The following is a 7,222-nucleotide window of genomic DNA, read 5'->3' on the forward strand; positions in this document are numbered from 1 at the left end:
GAAATTCGCGCTGGTAGGCAACCCCCCCCCCTGCATAACTGTGATTTTCATTTAGGAGATGGAGCACAGGCGTTATTGGGAGTGATGGGGCTGGGGGGGGGATGGGGGGGCAGGCTGGGGGGATGGAGGAGGAGGAGGGGGGGGGGGGGGATTTGCAATGCAAAGATGGGATGATGATGACGGAGCAAAGTAACGCTCTCAGGCTGCAGTGGGGCTCTTCTGCCATCTAGCTACAGGAGAGTCACCGACCTCTCTACCCAGGGAGGGAAAGAGAGGGGGGGTGGATCAGATGGGGGGTTGTGGAGTGAGAGGCAGTGATTGCGCAGAGTGGACATTATTGCTCTTATAACACATTCAGATATAGGTTTCCTCCAGAGCAGACATGCATGCTAAAAGACTGTACCTCCATACTGACCCCAGCCTCATGACCCACCTGTACGCCCTCCTCCCGTCTTGATGTCTCTACCCTCCCACATGAGCTCAGCAGCCTCGACTGGGACTCATTAGATCACGGATATATCAGGTGTGCCTTCAATCTGATTATGTGCACAGAGCTTTGAGTTTGAGTATTGCCCAATTAATAACTCTATTGCAAAGAGACCTCTATAGAAATCAATATCCTGTGCCTCAGTATATTGCAGAGATTTATTAGCGTGATGCCAGCAGGCCAAGTTAATAATAAAACCTGAGTAGATTAACTCTGAAGCGCATCCTTTCATTGAGACACATCAGCCAAATAAGAAAAGGCACTTCTCAGTAACAAACGAGAGCTGTCCGTGGTGCTGAAAGTTTCCAACCGGAGCGTCTGCTGCACTCTGCAGTCAACAGATGAGGGATGTTGTTGGTTCAAGATTCAAGATTCAAGATTCAAGATTCAAGATTCAAGATTCAAGATTTTTATTGTCACTCCATGGTACAAGTATCACGTGTGAAATTCTTGTGCTGTGGGCTCCGTTTACAACATAGTACAAATGTAGGCATATGAGTGCAAAAACAACAAGAGACACAACAAGCAATAAGGCAGTATAGTGATAAGACAAGTCAGAGACAGTGGCATATTCACTGCACATAGGTGCACATGTCATGTGCATACTTTAGACGTGATTCAACATTTTAAATTCGGCGTATTTGACATATAGGTGCAAATAGAATATTCCTTATTAAACATACAATTAAACTCTGCGTTTTAAATTCGACGTATTTGACATACGGGTGCAAATAGCATATTCCTTATTAAACATACAATTAAACGTTAGACATACGTAATGGTAGCAGCTACAGTGCGGTACAGTACGGCTACTACACTATTTGTGTATGTTAAGGAGTCTCGTGGCCTGCGGGAAGAAACTGTTCCTCAAGCGATTTGTGCGTGCTTTTGGAACCCTGTATCTTCTCCCTGAGGGTAGCAGGGAGAACAGGCTGTTGTGGGGATGGTTTGTGTCTTTGATGATGTTAACACTTCTATCATTTTCCCCCCACAAAAAACAGCTTTCAATTAACACATTCACTGCCAGCCATTTTTTTTACTGTAGGTAGCTTCTGCCAGAGGTTTTTTTTTGAGGATTCTGGCTCATCTTTCAAGACCCGAGGATTCTTTTCTGCTAAGATTTTGTGAACACAAAATATCTCAAAAGAACTAATAGAATGTGTGCTTTCTCTGTCTAAAAGAGTTAGTTTGTAGAGTTAGTATGTAGGCATTAGCACTTGAATACAGCATGGTTTCAGCGTCTGAAAATTTAAGCTGAGATAAATAGCTTTTTGTGAAATTCGATAGAACAGTCACTTTAACCATTCATTTTTGGCATCAGTAAGACGTCAGACATCTAAACAATAGTTTTGAACAGTAATTTCCTCCATAACAGCAGGAAACCCCCCTCTACTTCAAACTCCTCCCTCCGTGTGTGTTCTTCTTGGCTGCAGCGGGCGTGTCACAAGCGAGTTGCTGCTGCTGCTGCTCCTGTCTGCTGGCGGCCGCTGGGCAAGTCTGGATGGGCTTGCTCGTTTCTTTTGCGATTCTGGTCTTATTTATGCTGCGTGTTTCAAAGTGTGTTGCACCCATAATCTATTATGCAAATTTGCAATCCCCCACCGCCAGCAATCAGCGCGAAAGCGAAAGCGTTTTCGCCAATCCATTTTACAGTATGAGAATGGTTTCATCGCGCGTTCCCCTGCAGTTTTGGCTCGGCTTTTTCTAGAATGGAGAGCACTGTCGCCACTTAGTGGGTCAGTGGAATGGGTTGTACACGTTCGGTGGCTTCAATATTTATATAAGAGATGTAAAAGGGTTAGATCAACGTTTTTTTTTTTTTTTGACGTATTAACACGTCATTGGCAGTCAACCGTTGGATTTTTTTTTACGTATCAACACGTCATTGGCAGTGAACGTGTTAACAAATCAGAGTCTCCAACTTCCGAGTCCGAATGCATGAGTGCTCGAGTCCGAGTCCGAGTCATCAATTCTAAGTCGAGTCACAAGTCCTGAAAATAAGTTCAACATTTTGACTCAAGTCCAATTCCTGCACTCGAGTACTACAACACTGCCCGTTATGCAAAACTAACGTACATCTAGGTTTGTCAAACACTGTTTACAGATTGAGTGGGTCAGGAAAATTATCCTTTTGCCTTTCCCCCCACTTCAGTTAAGCATTTTTGACATGTTTGGAACTGCTTTCCTGATGACCATCTTTTTGTTCCGTGGTGTCCGAGGTGAGTTGGATAGATGCTGGCACGACCCCCACAGCTCACCCTTTGGAGAAGAAATGAGAGAGAGCAGCTTGATCCGGCTCCAGTCTCGTCTAATTATAGCCCTGGGGCCGGTTGCACCAACTGGTCTTAACTATGCCTGGTCGTAACATACGTCGGTCTTAGTTAAGACCAGTCTTTAGAGTGGACGGGTGTTGAGTTATGTGTTCTCATCTGTAATATTGTTTATGTTTTATACCCAGTCTGTTAATGCGCTTGTATTGTAAGCTGTAAGTTATACGTCATGTGTGACGTGACTTCCTGTGTAACTGTCGTAAAGTCTGCACTGCTTCCTCTTTACGTTATACGGAAGTCAGATGAGTAAGCGCGGGTAATTCATTCCATGGCTGCTGATGTCTTCCCGGTGATGCTGTGACGAATATAAATAAAAGAACATAAAGATATTGAAGTGTGATCCTTCCTCAACATGGGTGATGAAGAAAATCAACCTGAAAACGTAACAACGGGTTAGGGTTAGGGTTGCACCAACAGGGCTTACGTCTGGTCTTAACTACGCTGGTCGTAGCAATGCGCGTCCATGTGAAAGCATGAGAATGCCCACTGGAATGCGACACGCGACCTGTTTAGAAGAGTGTGCTGATGTCAAATGACGCTCCGCTGATGGGTAATTGGCTGTAATAGTGTGGCTAATGTTAGCGGCTGTTACTTGTCGTTACTTTACATGGCAGTAAAACGCCACTGAATGACCAAATTGATTTAACTTTTAACCACTTCGATTTCCACTTTCCATACGTACCCCCAGCATTGGTTAGTTGTTTATAACGTGACTATATTTATAACGTTTATAACGTACTCCGGTTTCCAGTTTATAACTCGGGTCTGAATACAGCCAGAGTGCTGAGGGGTTGTAGCTATTGCGCAACACACAGGTGAAAACCGTCTATACTGCACCCCTGACTGCACCTTACGCCTGCTCTGGACTAGGCATAATATTTACGACCGGTCTTTAGCTGTTAGATCGTAAAGTTACGACCGACTTAGCTTAAGACCAGTCGTAAGACCAGTTGGTGCAACCGGCCCCAGCAGAGGGCGATGTGATTGTATTGTGTGGCTAAATGTTGGAAAGCCACAATACAACTCTGGAGGCCAAATGATGATACATATAGGCTACTGTAACATGAACAGCCATAGGAAACTTTAATTGTAGCTGTATTGCACTTCATATAAAACAACAGTATATATTTACATTGTATTTAAGTATTTAAGTTGTGGGTGTGGTTTACGCTGCTCGCCCATATCCGTTTTAAGTTGTGGGTGTGGTTCACGCTGCTCGCCCATATCCGTTTTAAGTTGTGGGTGTGGTTTACGCGGCTCGCCCATATCCGTTTTAAGTTGTGGGTGTGGTTTACGCGGCTCGCCCATATCCGTTTTAAGTTGTGGGTGTGGTTTATGCAGCTCGACCATATCCGTTTTAAGTTGTGGGTGTGGTTTACGCGGCTCGCCCATATCCATTTTAAGTTGTGGGTGTGGTTCACGCGGCTCGCCCATATCCGTTTTAAGTTGTGGGTGTGGTTTACACAGCTCGCCCATATCCGTTTTAAGTTGTGGGTGTGGTTTACACAGCTCGCCCATATCCGTTTTAAGTTGTGGGTGTCGCAGCTTATGTGATCCCATGGCAAGATGCTCTCTAGTTGACTGCAAGTTCCTCTCTATTTTATTCGCATGCTTCTTTGCCAATTGAATATCCATGAAACAGATCGTAGTGCTTCTTTAAAATCAGATTATGCACGTTGTTTGTGAACAACTTGATCTTATTTATCTCATTCTAGCCACACAGGCTGAACACATGAACGATAGATTTGTATCTTTACTCCATTCCTCTGGTGGCTTATTTTTATCTTGGTGTTTTATGCAGCTGAAGCAAACTAGCTAGTATATTGTGGGGGAACATGGACGCTTATTCCCTCCTGGCATCTGATTTCCTCCGGTGTGCACAGGCCCAGCCCGGAGAGAGGGAGGCTGCTGGGAGGGGATAGAGGCAGCAGGCAGGTCGTCATCGACAGGTGGGCCCAGGAGAGCAAGCGCTATTGATGCTCCTCCATCACCGTCTGGTATGCTGCTGCTGCTGCTAGCCAGGACATCTCCAGACTGCAGCGCATCATCCATCCGCCGTGCTGATAAGGTGGTCGGATGCAGCCTGCCATCCCTTCCAGGACCTACACACACCGACAGGATGCTGAAGCGGTCTCGGAACATTATGGCCGACCCCTCCCCACCCAGGTCATAAACTCTTTAGGGCCCTCCCCCATGGCAGAAGACTGATGTCTGCCGGTACCAGAACCTCTCGTCACAGGGTCGCTTTGTACCAACTGCAATCTGCCTCTTCAAAGAGACCCGAAAGCCCCCACTTTATAACCCAACCCCCCCCCCTTCCTCATCCATGGCACCTGAGCACAACTGGCTCAGTAACAGGCCGGGTCCCCCCATGGACATTATCCCACGGACAACCCATACCTGTCCCCATCATATGTCACTTTTTAAGGACTTTGTATTTTGCACTTTATAATTTGTGATTGTTTTTCTGTTTTTCTTCATCTCTACTATTGATGTGATCACATACTGTACTTGCACGCAGTCAAATTCCTTGTTTGTAATCTAACTACTTACTGCCGATATTTTTCAACTCCACTACAAGGCCGATTACCGATGCCGATACCGATACATGCGCCCATTTTTGAGAACATGAAGTCTCTCCTGTAGTGGAATAACATAACCGCTGCCAAACAAACCATAAAGATTTGTCGCGTGATCTGATCTCGTGATCTGGCGTGAGCTGCCTTGTAAGGTTAAAATTAACACATTATTATACCAACCATATACCTACTCTTATCGTGATGGTCCACTGTCAGCAGTGTTACTTTCAAAATGTAATATACATATTACTAGTTACTTTCATTTGAAAGTAATAAGTTACTTTACAATATTACTCTCTGTGTAGAGTAACTTGTTACTTATTACACTACTTTTGCATTACCTTTACCAAAACAACAGCAGCAGCAGAATGACATCGCCGCCTCGGAACCATCCCGAAAAATAATTTCAACCGCCTTGAAGTCAGTGTAAACAATCCAACATTCTAAATGTTATTCTTTTCCTTTGTTATTGTCATCTATAGTGGTTATTTGCATAAAAACACACAGTTTAATTAGGAAATGATTGTATCTTTTTTAAATATGTGCTTTGATTTAATAAAATGTAACTCAATTTGTAACTTGAGTTACTTGACAAAGTAACTGGTATAATATTACTGAAATCCTATAAGTAATAAGTTATATTACTGAGTTACTGCTAAAAGTAATATATTACATGTAATATGTTACTTTTGTAATGAATTACCCCCAACACTGACTGTCAGATGCAGACATAAATACAATGCTTTTCAAAATGTACACATTCACTGGGCAAAATAAGAAAACTTAGGTCATGTACAACATGCCATATTTTTGTATTTATTTTTGTAACATATCGGCCGATACCGATGACGTGCCGATATCATTGTGCATCCCTCACGTGTGTGTCTTCGTTCCGGAGCGGTGTGCTAGATGTATATTGTGCATCCCTAACGTGTGTGGCTTCATTCCGGAGAGGTGTGCTAGATGTATATTGTGCATCCCTAACGTGTGTGGCTTCATTCCGGAGCGGTGTGCTAGATGTATATTGTGCATCCCTAACGTGTGTGGCTTCATTCCGGAGAGGTGTGCTAGATGTACGTATATGAATGTGCCTCACTGGGAAGTTGTCTACTGCAGCCAGCAGTGCAGCATTAGTCAGCGCAGCAGGCAGCCACACACGCAGCCAAGTGAACAGCCTCAGCCTGCATTGACTCTGTTTCCCCCCTGGGGGCTCAGACTATTGTGCTGTGAATCTGGGCAGCATGTTCTGATTAGCAGTGGCCGTGTATGAGGAGTGATGTGTGGGCAGGTTTCCGTGTCACAGGGTCAAAGGTCGCCTGTCTCTCCACAGGCGGCCTCGGGGGATTTAGAGAGGTGTCTGGGAAAATGTGCATGAGTGTGTGTGTGAGTGTGTTTGTCTGCGTGTGTGTATGTGTGTTTGTCTCCGTGTGTGTGTGTGAGTGCGTGTGTGCGTGCGTGCGTGTGTGTGTGCCCGTGCGTGTGTGTGTGTGCGTGTGTGTGGAATATAATTCTGAGCACTATCGGGGATGTAGTATAAAATGTAGGGCTGGGCAATATATCGACAAAATCAAATATCAATATAATTTTTAACCAAACACCTCGATATCGATATTGTGACAATATTGTAGGGATGCCTATTGGTGCTTTTACAACAAACACAATGATATTTTTGATAAATAATCATCAGGCATGTGGATATAATGACTAAGTGGGTAAAGGCAAATAGTAGAACAGCTAGAACAGTCTGGTAAGTTCAGAAAAATACATCAGTTGACTTTACTGTAATGCAGCCTTTAAAAACAGGAAAAGACACTTATGTAATATCA

This window comes from Poromitra crassiceps (genome assembly GCF_964638095.1).
Source record: "Poromitra crassiceps genome assembly, chromosome: 29".
In the NCBI taxonomy this organism is placed as follows: Eukaryota; Metazoa; Chordata; class Actinopteri; order Beryciformes; family Melamphaidae; genus Poromitra; species Poromitra crassiceps.